Source organism: Lampetra fluviatilis, chromosome 67 (genome assembly GCF_964198595.1).
Source record: "Lampetra fluviatilis chromosome 67, kcLamFluv1.1, whole genome shotgun sequence".
Taxonomy (NCBI): Eukaryota; Metazoa; Chordata; class Hyperoartia; order Petromyzontiformes; family Petromyzontidae; genus Lampetra; species Lampetra fluviatilis.
The window spans coordinates 6121649-6141702 of NC_136341.1; the positions used below are offsets into that span (position 1 = coordinate 6121649).

At 71.1% G+C, this 20054-nt stretch overlaps 1 protein-coding gene across 1 annotated transcript in view; it reads left to right on the top strand.

Moving 5' to 3' along the window:
- The window catches only part of LOC144952416 (dynein axonemal heavy chain 2-like), a 74191-nt gene that overhangs the window by 47164 nt on the left and 6973 nt on the right, over positions 1–20054 (top strand).

Consider the following 20054-nt stretch of genomic DNA (forward strand, 5'->3'; position numbering starts at 1 on the left):
CCGACAACAACCCGGGCCGACAACAACCCGGGCCGACAACAACCCGGGCCGACAACAACCCGGGCCGACAACAACCCGGGCCGACAACAACCCGGGCCGACAACAACCCGGGCCGACAACAACCCGGGCCGACAACAACCCGGGCCGACAACAACCCGGGCCGACAACAACCCGGGCCGACAACAACCCGGGCCGACAACAACCCGGGCCGACAACAACCCGGGCCGACAACAACCCGGGCCGACAACAACCCGGGCCGACAACAACCCGGGCCGACAACAACCCGGGCCGACAACAACCCGGGCCGACAACAACCCGGGCCGACAACAACCCGGGCCGACAACAACCCGGGCCGACAACAACCCGGGCCGACAACAACCCGGGCCGACAACAACCCGGGCCGACAACAACCCGGGCCGACAACAACCCGGGCCGACAACAACCCGGGCCGACAACAACCCGGGCCGACAACAACCCGGGCCGACAACAACCCGGGCCGACAACAACCCGGGCCGACAACAACCCGGGCCGACAACAACCCGGGCCGACAACAACCCGGGCCGACAACAACCCGGGCCGACAACAACCCGGGCCGACAACAACCCGGGCCGACAACAACCCGGGCCGACAACAACCCGGGCCGACAACAACCCGGGCCGACAACAACCCGGGCCGACAACAACCCGGGCCGACAACAACCCGGGCCGACAACAACCCGGGCCGACAACAACCCGGGCCGACAACAACCCGGGCCGACAACAACCCGGGCCGACAACAACCCGGGCCGACAACAACCCGGGCCGACAACAACCCGGGCCGACAACAACCCGGGCCGACAACAACCCGGGCCGACAACAACCCGGGCCGACAACAACCCGGGCCGACAACAACCCGGGCCGACAACAACCCGGGCCGACAACAACCCGGGCCGACAACAACCCGGGCCGACAACAACCCGGGCCGACAACAACCCGGGCCGACAACAACCCGGGCCGACAACAACCCGGGCCGACAACAACCCGGGCCGACAACAACCCGGGCCGACAACAACCCGGGCCGACAACAACCCGGGCCGACAACAACCCGGGCCGACAACAACCCGGGCCGACAACAACCCGGGCCGACAACAACCCGGGCCGACAACAACCCGGGCCGACAACAACCCGGGCCGACAACAACCCGGGCCGACAACAACCCGGGCCGACAACAACCCGGGCCGACAACAACCCGGGCCGACAACAACCCGGGCCGACAACAACCCGGGCCGACAACAACCCGGGCCGACAACAACCCGGGCCGACAACAACCCGGGCCGACAACAACCCGGGCCGACAACAACCCGGGCCGACAACAACCCGGGCCGACAACAACCCGGGCCGACAACAACCCGGGCCGACAACAACCCGGGCCGACAACAACCCGGGCCGACAACAACCCGGGCCGACAACAACCCGGGCCGACAACAACCCGGGCCGACAACAACCCGGGCCGACAACAACCCGGGCCGACAACAACCCGGGCCGACAACAACCCGGGCCGACAACAACCCGGGCCGACAACAACCCGGGCCGACAACAACCCGGGCCGACAACAACCCGGGCCGACAACAACCCGGGCCGACAACAACCCGGGCCGACAACAACCCGGGCCGACAACAACCCGGGCCGACAACAACCCGGGCCGACAACAACCCGGGCCGACAACAACCCGGGCCGACAACAACCCGGGCCGACAACAACCCGGGCCGACAACAACCCGGGCCGACAACAACCCGGGCCGACAACAACCCGGGCCGACAACAACCCGGGCCGACAACAACCCGGGCCGACAACAACCCGGGCCGACAACAACCCGGGCCGACAACAACCCGGGCCGACAACAACCCGGGCCGACAACAACCCGGGCCGACAACAACCCGGGCCGACAACAACCCGGGCCGACAACAACCCGGGCCGACAACAACCCGGGCCGACAACAACCCGGGCCGACAACAACCCGGGCCGACAACAACCCGGGCCGACAACAACCCGGGCCGACAACAACCCGGGCCGACAACAACCCGGGCCGACAACAACCCGGGCCGACAACAACCCGGGCCGACAACAACCCGGGCCGACAACAACCCGGGCCGACAACAACCCGGGCCGACAACAACCCGGGCCGACAACAACCCGGGCCGACAACAACCCGGGCCGACAACAACCCGGGCCGACAACAACCCGGGCCGACAACAACCCGGGCCGACAACAACCCGGGCCGACAACAACCCGGGCCGACAACAACCCGGGCCGACAACAACCCGGGCCGACAACAACCCGGGCCGACAACAACCCGGGCCGACAACAACCCGGGCCGACAACAACCCGGGCCGACAACAACCCGGGCCGACAACAACCCGGGCCGACAACAACCCGGGCCGACAACAACCCGGGCCGACAACAACCCGGGCCGACAACAACCCGGGCCGACAACAACCCGGGCCGACAACAACCCGGGCCGACAACAACCCGGGCCGACAACAACCCGGGCCGACAACAACCCGGGCCGACAACAACCCGGGCCGACAACAACCCGGGCCGACAACAACCCGGGCCGACAACAACCCGGGCCGACAACAACCCGGGCCGACAACAACCCGGGCCGACAACAACCCGGGCCGACAACAACCCGGGCCGACAACAACCCGGGCCGACAACAACCCGGGCCGACAACAACCCGGGCCGACAACAACCCGGGCCGACAACAACCCGGGCCGACAACAACCCGGGCCGACAACAACCCGGGCCGACAACAACCCGGGCCGACAACAACCCGGGCCGACAACAACCCGGGCCGACAACAACCCGGGCCGACAACAACCCGGGCCGACAACAACCCGGGCCGACAACAACCCGGGCCGACAACAACCCGGGCCGACAACAACCCGGGCCGACAACAACCCGGGCCGACAACAACCCGGGCCGACAACAACCCGGGCCGACAACAACCCGGGCCGACAACAACCCGGGCCGACAACAACCCGGGCCGACAACGAACCCGGGCCGACAACAACCCGGGCCGACAACAACCCGGGCCGACAACAACCCGGGCCGACAACAACCCGGGCCGACAACAACCCGGGCCGACAACAACCCGGGCCGACAACAACCCGGGCCGACAACAACCCGGGCCGACAACAACCCGGGCCGACAACAACCCGGGCCGACAACAACCCGGGCCGACAACAACCCGGGCCGACAACAACCCGGGCCGACAACAACCCGGGCCGACAACAACCCGGGCCGACAACAACCCGGGCCGACAACAACCCGGGCCGACAACAACCCGGGCCGACAACAACCCGGGCCGACAACAACCCGGGCCGACAACAACCCGGGCCGACAACAACCCGGGCCGACAACAACCCGGGCCGACAACAACCCGGGCCGACAACAACCCGGGCCGACAACAACCCGGGCCGACAACAACCCGGGCCGACAACAACCCGGGCCGACAACAACCCGGGCCGACAACAACCCGGGCCGACAACAACCCGGGCCGACAACAACCCGGGCCGACAACAACCCGGGCCGACAACAACCCGGGCCGACAACAACCCGGGCCGACAACAACCCGGGCCGACAACAACCCGGGCCGACAACAACCCGGGCCGACAACAACCCGGGCCGACAACAACCCGGGCCGACAACAACCCGGGCCGACAACAACCCGGGCCGACAACAACCCGGGCCGACAACAACCCGGGCCGACAACAACCCGGGCCGACAACAACCCGGGCCGACAACAACCCGGGCCGACAACAACCCGGGCCGACAACAACCCGGGCCGACAACAACCCGGGCCGACAACAACCCGGGCCGACAACAACCCGGGCCGACAACAACCCGGGCCGACAACAACCCGGGCCGACAACAACCCGGGCCGACAACAACCCGGGCCGACAACAACCCGGGCCGACAACAACCCGGGCCGACAACAACCCGGGCCGACAACAACCCGGGCCGACAACAACCCGGGCCGACAACAACCCGGGCCGACAACAACCCGGGCCGACAACAACCCGGGCCGACAACAACCCGGGCCGACAACAACCCGGGCCGACAACAACCCGGGCCGACAACAACCCGGGCCGACAACAACCCGGGCCGACAACAACCCGGGCCGACAACAACCCGGGCCGACAACAACCCGGGCCGACAACAACCCGGGCCGACAACAACCCGGGCCGACAACAACCCGGGCCGACAACAACCCGGGCCGACAACAACCCGGGCCGACAACAACCCGGGCCGACAACAACCCGGGCCGACAACAACCCGGGCCGACAACAACCCGGGCCGACAACAACCCGGGCCGACAACAACCCGGGCCGACAACAACCCGGGCCGACAACAACCCGGGCCGACAACAACCCGGGCCGACAACAACCCGGGCCGACAACAACCCGGGCCGACAACAACCCGGGCCGACACGGGCCGACAACAACCCGGGCCGACAACAACCCGGGCCGACAACAACCCGGGCCGACAACAACCCGGGCCGACAACAACCCGGGCCGACAACAACCCGGGCCGACAACAACCCGGGCCGACAACAACCCGGGCCGACAACAACCCGGGCCGACAACAACCCGGGCCGACAACAACCCGGGCCGACAACAACCCGGGCCGACAACAACCCGGGCCGACAACAACCCGGGCCGACAACAACCCGGGCCGACAACAACCCGGGCCGACAACAACCCGGGCCGACAACAACCCGGGCCGACAACAACCCGGGCCGACAACAACCCGGGCCGACAACAACCCGGGCCGACAACAACCCGGGCCGACAACAACCCGGGCCGACAACAACCCGGGCCGACAACAACCCGGGCCGACAACAACCCGGGCCGACAACAACCCGGGCCGACAACAACCCGGGCCGACAACAACCCGGGCCGACAACAACCCGGGCCGACAACAACCCGGGCCGACAACAACCCGGGCCGACAACAACCCGGGCCGACAACAACCCGGGCCGACAACAACCCGGGCCGACAACAACCCGGGCCGACAACAACCCGGGCCGACAACAACCCGGGCCGACAACAACCCGGGCCGACAACAACCCGGGCCGACAACAACCCGGGCCGACAACAACCCGGGCCGACAACAACCCGGGCCGACAACAACCCGGGCCGACAACAACCCGGGCCGACAACAACCCGGGCCGACAACAACCCGGGCCGACAACAACCCGGGCCGACAACAACCCGGGCCGACAACAACCCGGGCCGACAACAACCCGGGCCGACAACAACCCGGGCCGACAACAACCCGGGCCGACAACAACCCGGGCCGACAACAACCCGGGCCGACAACAACCCGGGCCGACAACAACCCGGGCCGACAACAACCCGGGCCGACAACAACCCGGGCCGACAACAACCCGGGCCGACAACAACCCGGGCCGACAACAACCCGGGCCGACAACAACCCGGGCCGACAACAACCCGGGCCGACAACAACCCGGGCCGACAACAACCCGGGCCGACAACAACCCGGGCCGACAACAACCCGGGCCGACAACAACCCGGGCCGACAACAACCCGGGCCGACAACAACCCGGGCCGACAACAACCCGGGCCGACAACAACCCGGGCCGACAACAACCCGGGCCGACAACAACCCGGGCCGACAACAACCCGGGCCGACAACAACCCGGGCCGACAACAACCCGGGCCGACAACAACCCGGGCCGACAACAACCCGGGCCGACAACAACCCGGGCCGACAACAACCCGGGCCGACAACAACCCGGGCCGACAACAACCCGGGCCGACAACAACCCGGGCCGACAACAACCCGGGCCGACAACAACCCGGGCCGACAACAACCCGGGCCGACAACAACCCGGGCCGACAACAACCCGGGCCGACAACAACCCGGGCCGACAACAACCCGGGCCGACAACAACCCGGGCCGACAACAACCCGGGCCGACAACAACCCGGGCCGACAACAACCCGGGCCGACAACAACCCGGGCCGACAACAACCCGGGCCGACAACAACCCGGGCCGACAACAACCCGGGCCGACAACAACCCGGGCCGACAACAACCCGGGCCGACAACAACCCGGGCCGACAACAACCCGGGCCGACAACAACCCGGGCCGACAACAACCCGGGCCGACAACAACCCGGGCCGACAACAACCCGGGCCGACAACAACCCGGGCCGACAACAACCCGGGCCGACAACAACCCGGGCCGACAACAACCCGGGCCGACAACAACCCGGGCCGACAACAACCCGGGCCGACAACACCCACAACCCGGGCCGACAACAACCCGGGCCGACAACAACCCGGGCCGACAACAACCCGGGCCGACAACAACCCGGGCCGACAACAACCCGGGCCGACAACAACCCGGGCCGACAACAACCCGGGCCGACAACAACCCGGGCCGACAACAACCCGGGCCGACAACAACCCGGGCCGACAACAACCCGGGCCGACAACAACCCGGGCCGACAACAACCCGGGCCGACAACAACCCGGGCCGACAACAACCCGGGCCGACAACAACCCGGGCCGACAACAACCCGGGCCGACAACAACCCGGGCCGACAACAACCCGGGCCGACAACAACCCGGGCCGACAACAACCCGGGCCGACAACAACCCGGGCCGACAACAACCCGGGCCGACAACAACCCGGGCCGACAACAACCCGGGCCGACAACAACCCGGGCCGACAACAACCCGGGCCGACAACAACCCGGGCCGACAACAACCCGGGCCGACAACAACCCGGGCCGACAACAACCCGGGCCGACAACAACCCGGGCCGACAACAACCCGGGCCGACAACAACCCGGGCCGACAACAACCCGGGCCGACAACAACCCGGGCCGACAACAACCCGGGCCGACAACAACCCGGGCCGGCAACAACCCGGGCCGACAACAACCCGGGCCGGCAACAACCCGGGCCGGCAACAACCCGGGCCGGCAACAACCCGGGCCGGCAACAACCCGGGCCGACAACAACCCGGGCCGGCAACAACCCGGGCCGGCAACAACCCGGGCCGGCAACAACCCGGGCCGGCAACAACCCGGGCCGGCAACAACCCGGGCCGGCAACAACCCGGGCCGGCAACAACCCGGGCCGGCAACAACCCGGGCCGGCAACAACCCGGGCCGGCAACAACCCGGGCCGGCAACAACCCGGGCCGGCAACAACCCGGGCCGGCAACAACCCGGGCCGGCAACAACCCGGGCCGGCAACAACCCGGGCCGGCAACAACCCGGGCCGGCAACAACCCGGGCCGCAACAACCCGGGCCGGCAACAACCCGGGCCGGCAACAACCCGGGCCGGACAACAACCCGGGCCGCAACAACCCGGGCCGGCAACAACCCGGGCCGGCAACAACCCGGGCCGGCAACAACCCGGGCCGGCAACAACCCGGGCCGGCAACAACCCGGGCCGGCAACAACCCGGGCCGGCAACAACCCGGGCCGGCAACAACCCGGGCCGGCAACAACCCGGGCCGGCAACAACCCGGGCCGGCAACAACCCGGGCCGGCAACAACCCGGGCCGGCAACAACCCGGGCCGGCAACAACCCGGGCCGGCAACAACCCCGGGCCGGCAACAACCCGGGCCGGCAACAACCCGGGCCGGCAACAACCCGGGCCGGCAACAACCCGGGCCGGCAACAACCCGGGCCGGCAACAACCCGGGCCGGCAACAACCCGGGCCGGCAACAACCCGGGCCGGCAACAACCCGGGCCGGCAACAACCCGGGCCGGCAACAACCCGGGCCGGCAACAACCCGGGCCGGCAACAACCCGGGCCGGCAACAACCCGGGCCGGCAACAACCCGGGCCGGCAACAACCCGGGCCGGCAACAACCCGGGCCGGCAACAACCCGGGCCGGCAACAACCCGGGCCGGCAACAACCCGGGCCGGCAACAACCCGGGCCGGCAACAACCCGGGCCGGCAACAACCCGGGCCGGCAACAACCCGGGCCGGCAACAACCCGGGCCGGCAACAACCCGGGCCGGCAACAACCCGGGCCGGCAACAACCCGGGCCGGCAACAACCCGGGCCGGCAACAACCCGGGCCGGCAACAACCCGGGCCGGCAACAACCCGGGCCGGCAACAACCCGGGCCGGCAACAACCCGGGCCGGCAACAACCCGGGCCGGCAACAACCCGGGCCGGCAACAACCCGGGCCGGCAACAACCCGGGCCGGCAACAACCCGGGCCGGCAACAACCCGGGCCGGCAACAACCCGGGCCGGCAACAACCCGGGCCGGCAACAACCCGGGCCGGCAACAACCCGGGCCGGCAACAACCCGGGCCGGCAACAACCCGGGCCGGCAACAACCCGGGCCGGCAACAACCCGGGCCGGCAACAACCCGGGCCGGCAACAACCCGGGCCGGCAACAACCCGGGCCGGCAACAACCCGGGCCGGCAACAACCCGGGCCGGCAACAACCCGGGCCGGCAACAACCCGGGCCGGCAACAACCCGGGCCGGCAACAACCCGGGCCGGCAACAACCCGGGCCGGCAACAACCCGGGCCGGCAACAACCCGGGCCGGCAACAACCCGGGCCGGCAACAACCCGGGCCGGCAACAACCCGGGCCGGCAACAACCCGGGCCGGCAACAACCCGGGCCGGCAACAACCCGGGCCGGCAACAACCCGGGCCGGCAACAACCCGGGCCGGCAACAACCCGGGCCGGCAACAACCCGGGCCGGCAACAACCCGGGCCGGCAACAACCCGGGCCGGCAACAACCCGGGCCGGCAACAACCCGGGCCGGCAACAACCCGGGCCGGCAACAACCCGGGCCGGCAACAACCCGGGCCGGCAACAACCCGGGCCGGCAACAACCCGGGCCGGCAACAACCCGGGCCGGCAACAACCCGGGCCGCAACAACCCGGGGCCGGCAACAACCCGGGCCGGCAACAACCCGGGCCGGCAACAACCCGGGCCGGCAACAACCCGGGCCGGCAACAACCCGGGCCGGCAACAACCCGGGCCGGCAACAACCCCGGGCCGGCAACAACCCGGGCCGGCAACAACCCGGGCCGGCAACAACCCGGGCCGGCAACAACCCGGGCCGGCAACAACCCGGGCCGGCAACAACCCGGGCCGGCAACAACCCGGGCCGGCAACAACCCGGGCCGGCAACAACCCGGGCCGGCAACAACCCGGGCCGGCAACAACCCGGGCCGGCAACAACCCGGGCCGGCAACAACCCGGGCCGAGCAACAACCCGGGCCGGACAACAACCCGGGCCGGCAACAACCCGGGCCGGCAACAACCCGGGCCGGACAACAACCCGGGCCGAGCAACAACCCGGGCCGGACAACAACCCGGGCCGGACAACAACCCGGGCCGGACAACAACCCGGGCCGGACAACAACCCGGGCCGGACAACAACCCGGGCCGACAACAACCCGGGCCGACAACAACCCGGGCCGACAACAACCCGGGCCGGACAACAACCCGGGCCGACAACAACCCGGGCCGGACAACAACCCGGGCCGACAACAACCCGGGCCGACAACAACCCGGGCCGACAACAACCCGGGCCGACAACAACCCGGGCCGACAACAACCCGGGCCGACAACAACCCGGGCCGACAACAACCCGGGCCGACAACAACCCGGGCCGACAACAACCCGGGCCGACAACAACCCGGGCCGACAACAACCCGGGCCGACAACAACCCGGGCCGACAACAACCCGGGCCGACAACAACCCGGGCCGACAACAACCCGGGCCGACAACAACCCGGGCCGACAACAACCCGGGCCGACAACAACCCGGGCCGACAACAACCCGGGCCGACAACAACCCGGGCCGACAACAACCCGGGCCGACAACAACCCGGGGCCGGACAACAACCCGGGCCGACAACAACCCGGGCCGACAACAACCCGGGCCGACAACAACCCGGGCCGACAACAACCCGGGCCGACAACAACCCGGGCCGACAACAACCCGGGCCGACAACAACCCGGGCCGACAACAACCCGGGCCGACAACAACCCGGGCCGACAACAACCCGGGCCGACAACAACCCGGGCCGACAACAACCCGGGCCGACAACAACCCGGGCCGACAACAACCCGGGCCGACAACAACCCGGGCCGACAACAACCCGGGCCGACAACAACCGGGCCGACAACAACCCGGGCCGACAACAACCCGGGCCGACAACAACCCGGGCCGACAACAACCCGGGCCGACAACAACCCGGGCCGACAACAACCCGGGCCGACAACAACCGGGCCGACAACAACCCGGGCCGACAACAACCCGGGCCGACAACAACCCGGCCGACAACAACCCGGGCCGACAACAACCCGGGCCGACAACAACCCGGGCCGACAACAACCCGGGCCGACAACAACCCGGGCCGACAACAACCCGGGCCGACAACAACCCGGGCCGACAACAACCCGGGCCGACAACAACCCGGGCCGACAACAACCCGGGCCGACAACAACCCGGGCCGACAACAACCCGGGCCGACAACAACCCGGGCCGACAACAACCCGGGCCGACAACAACCCGGGCCGACAACAACCCGGGCCGACAACAACCCGGGCCGACAACAACCCGGGCCGACAACAACCCGGGCCGACAACAACCCGGGCCGACAACAACCCGGGCCGACAACAACCCGGGCCGACAACAACCCGGGCCGACAACAACCCGGGCCGACAACAACCCGGGCCGACAACAACCCGGGCCGACAACAACCCGGGCCGACAACAACCCGGGCCGACAACAACCCGGGCCGACAACAACCCGGGCCGACAACAACCCGGGCCGACAACAACCCGGGCCGACAACAACCCGGGCCGACAACAACCCGGGCCGACAACAACCCGGGCCGACAACAACCCGGGCCGACAACAACCCGGGCCGACAACAACCCGGGCCGACAACAACCCGGCCGACAACAACCCGGGCCGACAACAACCCGGGCCGACAACAACCCGGGCCGACAACAACCCGGGCCGACAACAACCCGGGCCGACAACAACCCGGGCCGACAACAACCCGGGCCGACAACAACCCGGGCCGACAACAACCCGGGCCGACAACAACCCGGGCCGACAACAACCCGGGCCGACAACAACCCGGGCCGACAACAACCCGGGCCGACAACAACCCGGGCCGACAACAACCCGGGCCGACAACAACCCGGGCCGCAACAACCCGGGCCGACAACAACCCGGGCCGACAACAACCCGGGCCGACAACAACCCGGGCCGCAACAACCCGGGCCGCAACAACCCGGGCCGACAACAACCCGGGCCGGCAACAACCCGGGCCGGCAACAACCCGGGCCGACAACAACCCGGGCCGGCAACAACCCGGGCCGGCAACAACCCGGGCCGCAACAACCCGGGCCGCAACAACCCGGGCCGGCAACAACCCGGGCCGGCAACAACCCGGGCCGGCAACAACCCGGGCCGGCAACAACCCGGGCCGGCAACAACCCGGGCCGGCAACAACCCGGGCCGGCAACAACCCGGGCCGGCAACAACCCGGGCCGGCAACAACCCGGGCCGGCAACAACCCGGGCCGGCAACAACCCGGGCCGGCAACAACCCGGGCCGGCAACAACCCGGGCCGGCAACAACCCGGGCCGGCAACAACCCGGGCCGGCAACAACCCGGGCCGGCAACAACCCGGGCCGGCAACAACCCGGGCCGGCAACAACCCGGGCCGGCAACAACCCGGGCCGGCAACAACCCGGGCCGGCAACAACCCGGGCCGGCAACAACCCGGGCCGGCAACAACCCGGGCCGGCAACAACCCGGGCCGGCAACAACCCGGGCCGGCAACAACCCGGGCCGGCAACAACCCGGGCCGGCAACAACCCGGGCCGGCAACAACCCGGGCCGGCAACAACCCGGGCCGGCAACAACCCGGGCCGGCAACAACCCGGGCCGGCAACAACCCGGGCCGGCAACAACCCGGGCCGGCAACAACCCGGGCCGGCAACAACCCGGGCCGGCAACAACCCGGGCCGGCAACAACCCGGGCCGGCAACAACCCGGGCCGGCAACAACCCGGGCCGGCAACAACCCGGGCCGGCAACAACCCGGGCCGGCAACAACCCGGGCCGGCAACAACCCGGGCCGGCAACAACCCGGGCCGGCAACAACCCGGGCCGGCAACAACCCGGGCCGGCAACAACCCGGGCCGGCAACAACCCGGGCCGGCAACAACCCGGGCCGGCAACAACCCGGGCCGGCAACAACCCGGGCCGGCAACAACCCGGGCCGGCAACAACCCGGGCCGGCAACAACCCGGGCCGGCAACAACCCGGGCCGGCAACAACCCGGGCCGGCAACAACCCGGGCCGGCAACAACCCGGGCCGGCAACAACCCGGGCCGGCAACAACCCGGGCCGGCAACAACCCGGGCCGGCAACAACCCGGGCCGGCAACAACCCGGGCCGGCAACAACCCGGGCCGGCAACAACCCGGGCCGGCAACAACCCGGGCCGGCAACAACCCGGGCCGGCAACAACCCGGGCCGGCAACAACCCGGGCCGGCAACAACCCGGGCCGGCAACAACCCGGGCCGGCAACAACCCGGGCCGGCAACAACCCGGGCCGGCAACAACCCGGGCCGGCAACAACCCGGGCCGGCAACAACCCGGGCCGGCAACAACCCGGGCCGGCAACAACCCGGGCCGGCAACAACCCGGGCCGGCAACAACCCGGGCCGGCAACAACCCGGGCCGGCAACAACCCGGGCCGGCAACAACCCGGGCCGGCAACAACCCGGGCCGGCAACAACCCGGGCCGGCAACAACCCGGGCCGGCAACAACCCGGGCCGGCAACAACCCGGGCCGGCAACAACCCGGGCCGGCAACAACCCGGGCCGGCAACAACCCGGGCCGGCAACAACCCGGGCCGGCAACAACCCGGGCCGGCAACAACCCGGGCCGGCAACAACCCGGGCCGGCAACAACCCGGGCCGGCAACAACCCGGGCCGGCAACAACCCGGGCCGGCAACAACCCGGGCCGGCAACAACCCGGGCCGGCAACAACCCGGGCCGGCAACAACCCGGGCCGGCAACAACCCGGGCCGGCAACAACCCGGGCCGGCAACAACCCGGGCCGGCAACAACCCGGGCCGGCAACAACCCGGGCCGGCAACAACCCGGGCCGGCAACAACCCGGGCCGGCAACAACCCGGGCCGGCAACAACCCGGGCCGGCAACAACCCGGGCCGGCAACAACCCGGGCCGGCAACAACCCGGGCCGGCAACAACCCGGGCCGGCAACAACCCGGGCCGGCAACAACCCGGGCCGGCAACAACCCGGGCCGGCAACAACCCGGGCCGGCAACAACCCGGGCCGGCAACAACCCGGGCCGGCAACAACCCGGGCCGGCAACAACCCGGGCCGGCAACAACCCGGGCCGGCAACAACCCGGGCCGGCAACAACCCGGGCCGGCAACAACCCGGGCCGGCAACAACCCGGGCCGGCAACAACCCGGGCCGGCAACAACCCGGGCCGGCAACAACCCGGGCCGGCAACAACCCGGGCCGGCAACAACCCGGGCCGGCAACAACCCGGGCCGGCAACAACCCGGGCCGGCAACAACCCGGGCCGGCAACAACCCGGGCCGGCAACAACCCGGGCCGGCAACAACCCGGGCCGGCAACAACCCGGGCCGGCAACAACCCGGGCCGGCAACAACCCGGGCCGGCAACAACCCGGGCCGGCAACAACCCGGGCCGGCAACAACCCGGGCCGGCAACAACCCGGGCCGGCAACAACCCGGGCCGACAACAACCCGGGCCGGCAACAACCCGGGCCGACAACAACCCGGGCCGACAACAACCCGGGCCGACAACAACCCGGGCCGACAACAACCCGGGCCGACAACAACCCGGGCCGACAACAACCCGGGCCGACAACAACCCGGGCCGACAACAACCCGGGCCGACAACAACCCGGGCCGACAACAACCCGGGCCGACAACAACCCGGGCCGACAACAACCCGGGCCGACAACAACCCGGGCCGACAACAACCCGGGCCGACAACAACCCGGGCCGACAACAACCCGGGCCGACAACAACCCGGGCCGACAACAACCCGGGCCGACAACAACCCGGGCCGACAACAACCCGGGCCGACAACAACCCGGGCCGACAACAACCCGGGCCGACAACAACCCGGGCCGACAACAACCCGGGCCGACAACAACCCGGGCCGACAACAACCCGGGCCGACAACAACCCGGGCCGACAACAACCCGGGCCGACAACAACCCGGGCCGACAACAACCCGGGCCGACAACAACCCGGGCCGACAACAACCCGGGCCGACAACAACCCGGGCCGACAACAACCCGGGCCGACAACAACCCGGGCCGACAACAACCCGGGCCGACAACAACCCGGGCCGACAACAACCCGGGCCGACAACAACCCGGGCCGACAACAACCCGGGCCGACAACAACCCGGGCCGACAACAACCCGGGCCGACAACAACCCGGGCCGACAACAACCCGGGCCGACAACAACCCGGGCCGACAACAACCCGGGCCGACAACAACCCGGGCCGACAACAACCCGGGCCGACAACAACCCGGGCCGACAACAACCCGGGCCGACAACAACCCGGGCCGACAACAACCCGGGCCGACAACAACCCGGGCCGACAACAACCCGGGCCGACAACAACCCGGGCCGACAACAACCCGGGCCGACAACAACCCGGGCCGACAACAACCCGGGCCGACAACAACCCGGGCCGACAACAACCCGGGCCGACAACAACCCGGGCCGACAACAACCCGGGCCGACAACAACCCGGGCCGACAACAACCCGGGCCGACAACAACCCGGGCCGACAACAACCCGGGCCGACAACAACCCGGGCCGACAACAACCCGGGCCGACAACAACCCGGGCCGACAACAACCCGGGCCGACAACAACCCGGGCCGACAACAACCCGGGCCGACAACAACCCGGGCCGACAACAACCCGGGCCGACAACAACCCGGGCCGACAACAACCCGGGCCGACAACAACCCGGGCCGACAACAACCCGGGCCGACAACAACCCGGGCCGACAACAACCCGGGCCGACAACAACCCGGGCCGACAACAACCCGGGCCGACAACAACCCGGGCCGACAACAACCCGGGCCGACAACAACCCGGGCCGACAACAACCCGGGCCGACAACAACCCGGGCCGACAACAACCCGGGCCGACAACAACCCGGGCCGACAACAACCCGGGCCGACAACAACCCGGGCCGACAACAACCCGGGCCGACAACAACCCGGGCCGACAACAACCCGGGCCGACAACAACCCGGGCCGACAACAACCCGGGCCGACAACAACCCGGGCCGACAACAACCCGGGCCGACAACAACCCGGGCCGACAACAACCCGGGCCGACAACAACCCGGGCCGACAACAACCCGGGCCGACAACAACCCGGGCCGACAACAACCCGGGCCGACAACAACCCGGGCCGACAACAACCCGGGCCGACAACAACCCGGGCCGACAACAACCCGGGCCGACAACAACCCGGGCCGACAACAACCCGGGCCGACAACAACCCGGGCCGACAACAACCCGGGCCGACAACAACCCGGGCCGACAACAACCCGGGCCGACAACAACCCGGGCCGACAACAACCCGGGCCGACAACAACCCGGGCCGACAACAACCCGGGCCGACAACAACCCGGGCCGACAACAACCCGGGCCGACAACAACCCGGGCCGACAACAACCCGGGCCGACAACAACCCGGGCCGACAACAACCCGGGCCGACAACAACCCGGGCCGACAACAACCCGGGCCGACAACAACCCGGGCCGACAACAACCCGGGCCGACAACAACCCGGGCCGACAACAACCCGGGCCGACAACAACCCGGGCCGACAACAACCCGGGCCGACAACAACCCGGGCCGACAACAACCCGGGCCGACAACAACCCGGGCCGACAACAACCCGGGCCGACAACAACCCGGGCCGACAACAACCCGGGCCGACAACAACCCGGGCCGACAACAACCCGGGCCGACAACAACCCGGGCCGACAACAACCCGGGCCGACAACAACCCGGGCCGACAACAACCCGGGCCGACAACAACCCGGGCCGACAACAACCCGGGCCGACAACAACCCGGGCCGACAACAACCCGGGCCGACAACAACCCGGGCCGACAACAACCCGGGCCGACAACAACCCGGGCCGACAACAACCCGGGCCGACAACAACCCGGGCCGACAACAACCCGGGCCGACAACAACCCGGGCCGACAACAACCCGGGCCGACAACAACCCGGGCCGACAACAACCCGGGCCGACAACAACCCGGGCCGACAACAACCCGGGCCGACAACAACCCGGGCCGACAACAACCCGGGCCGACAACAACCCGGGCCGACAACAACCCGGGCCGACAACAACCCGGGCCGACAACAACCCGGGCCGACAACAACCCGGGCCGACAACAACCCGGGCCGACAACAACCCGGGCCGACAACAACCCGGGCCGACAACAACCCGGGCCGACAACAACCCGGGCCGACAACAACCCGGGCCGACAACAACCCGGGCCGACAACAACCCGGGCCGACAACAACCCGGGCCGACAACAACCCGGGCCGACAACAACCCGGGCCGACAACAACCCGGGCCGACAACAACCCGGGCCGACAACAACCCGGGCCGACAACAACCCGGGCCGACAACAACCCGGGCCGACAACAACCCGGGCCGACAACAACCCGGGCCGACAACAACCCGGGCCGACAACAACCCGGGCCGACAACAACCCGGGCCGACAACAACCCGGGCCGACAACAACCCGGGCCGACAACAACCCGGGCCGACAACAACCCGGGCCGACAACAACCCGGGCCGACAACAACCCGGGCCGACAACAACCCGGGCCGACAACAACCCGGGCCGACAACAACCCGGGCCGACAACAACCCGGGCCGACAACAACCCGGGCCGACAACAACCCGGGCCGACAACAACCCGGGCCGACAACAACCCGGGCCGACAACAACCCGGGCCGACAACAACCCGGGCCGGCAACAACCCGGGCCGGCAACAACCCGGGCCGGCAACAACCCGGGCCGGCAACAACCCGGGCCGGCAACAACCCGGGCCGGCAACAACCCGGGCCGGCAACAACCCGGGCCGGCAACAACCCGGGCCGGCAACAACCCGGGCCGGCAACAACCCGGGCCGGCAACAACCCGGGCCGGCAACAACCCGGGCCGGCAACAACCCGGGCCGGCAACAACCCGGGCCGGCAACAACCCGGGCCGGCAACAACCCGGGCCGGCAACAACCCGGGCCGGCAACAACCCGGGCCGGCAACAACCCGGGCCGGCAACAACCCGGGCCGGCAACAACCCGGGCCGGCAACAACCCGGGCCGGCAACAACCCGGGCCGGCAACAACCCGGGCCGGCAACAACCCGGGCCGGCAACAACCCGGGCCGGCAACAACCCGGGCCGGCAACAACCCGGGCCGGCAACAACCCGGGCCGGCAACAACCCGGGCCGGCAACAACCCGGGCCGGCAACAACCCGGGCCGGCAACAACCCGGGCCGGCAACAACCCGGGCCGGCAACAACCCGGGCCGGCAACAACCCGGGCCGGCAACAACCCGGGCCGGCAACAACCCGGGCCGGCAACAACCCGGGCCGGCAACAACCCGGGCCGGCAACAACCCGGGCCGGCAACAACCCGGGCCGGCAACAACCCGGGCCGGCAACAACCCGGGCCGGCAACAACCCGGGCCGGCAACAACCCGGGCCGGCAACAACCCGGGCCGGCAACAACCCGGGCCGGCAACAACCCGGGCCGGCAACAACCCGGGCCGGCAACAACCCGGGCCGGCAACAACCCGGGCCGGCAACAACCCGGGCCGGCAACAACCCGGGCCGGCAACAACCCGGGCCGGCAACAACCCGGGCCGGCAACAACCCGGGCCGGCAACAACCCGGGCCGGCAACAACCCGGGCCGGCAACAACCCGGGCCGGCAACAACCCGGGCCGGCAACAACCCGGGCCGGCAACAACCCGGGCCGGCAACAACCCGGGCCGGCAACAACCCGGGCCGGCAACAACCCGGGCCGGCAACAACCCGGGCCGGCAACAACCCGGGCCGGCAACAACCCGGGCCGGCAACAACCCGGGCCGGCAACAACCCGGGCCGGCAACAACCCGGGCCGGCAACAACCCGGGCCGGCAACAACCCGGGCCGGCAACAACCCGGGCCGGCAACAACCCGGGCCGGCAACAACCCGGGCCGGCAACAACCCGGGCCGGCAACAACCCGGGCCGGCAACAACCCGGGCCGGCAACAACCCGGGCCGGCAACAACAACCCGGGCCACCGGCAACAACCCGGGCCGGCAACAACCCGGGCCGGCAACAACCCGGGCCGGCAACAACCCGGGCCGGCAACAACCCGGGCCGGCAACAACCCGGGCCGGCAACAACCCGGGCCGGCAACAACCCGGGCCGGCAACAACCCGGGCCGGCAACAACCCGGGCCGGCAACAACCCGGGCCGGCAACAACCCGGGCCGGCAACAACCCGGGCCGGCAACAACCCGGGCCGGCAACAACCCGGGCCGGCAACAACCCGGGCCGGCAACAACCCGGGCCGGCAACAACCCGGGCCGGCAACAACCCGGGCCGGCAACAACCCGGGCCGGCAACAACCCGGGCCGGCAACAACCCGGGCCGGCAACAACCCGGGCCGGCAACAACCCGGGCCGGCAACAACCCGGGCCGGCAACAACCCGGGCCGGCAACAACCCGGGCCGGCAACAACCCGGGCCGGCAACAACCCGGGCCGGCAACAACCCGGGCCGGCAACAACCCGGGCCGGCAACAACCCGGGCCGGCAACAACCCGGGCCGGCAACAACCCGGGCCGGCAACAACCCGGGCCGGCAACAACCCGGGCCGGCAACAACCCGGGCCGGCAACAACCCGGGCCGGCAACAACCCGGGCCGGCAACAACCCGGGCCGGCAACAACCCGGGCCGGCAACAACCCGGGCCGGCAACAACCCGGGCCGGCAACAACCCGGGCCGGCAACAACCCGGGCCGGCAACAACCCGGGCCGGCAACAACCCGGGCCGGCAACAACCCGGGCCGGCAACAACCCGGGCCGGCAACAACCCGGGCCGGCAACAACCCGGGCCGGCAACAACCCGGGCCGGCAACAACCCGGGCCGGCAACAACCCGGGCCGGCAACAACCCGGGCCGGCAACAACCCGGGCCGGCAACAACCCGGGCCGGCAACAACCCGGGCCGGCAACAACCCGGGCCGGCAACAACCCGGGCGTGACCAGCCCCCCCCCCCACCCACCCACGTGACCAGCCCCTCCCCCCACCCACCCACGTGACCAGCCCCGCCCCTCCCCCAGCCCACGTGACCAGCCCCGCCCCTCCCCCAGCCCACGTGACCAGCCCCTCCCCCCCCACCCACCCACGTGACCAGCCCCCACCCCCCCCCACCCACGTGACCAGCCCCTCCCTCCCCCCCACGTGACCAGCCCCGCCCCTCCCCCAGCCCACGTGACCAGCCCCGCCCCTCCCCTCCCCCAGCCCACGTGACCAGCCCCGCCCCTCCCCCACCCACGTGACCAGCCCCGCCCCTCCCCCAACCCACGTGACCAGCCCCTCCCCACCCACGTGACCAGCCCCGCCCCTCTCCCTCCCCCAGCCCACGTGACCAGCCCCGCCCCTCCCCCAGCCCACGTGACCAGCCCCGCCCCTCCCCCAGCCCACGTGACCAGCCCCACCCCTCCCCCACCCACGTGACCAGCCCCCCCACGCTGCTACTGCTGCGGCGGCGTTCTGGCGTTTGTCCCAAGCGGGTTGGCTGCAATGAAGCGGTGAAGACACCGAACAGTTCCACTGCTACAATTAGCGCGCTGAGGCGCTGCAGTTGCACTATGTGTCCACACGGTGGCGCTGCAGCAACCATGTT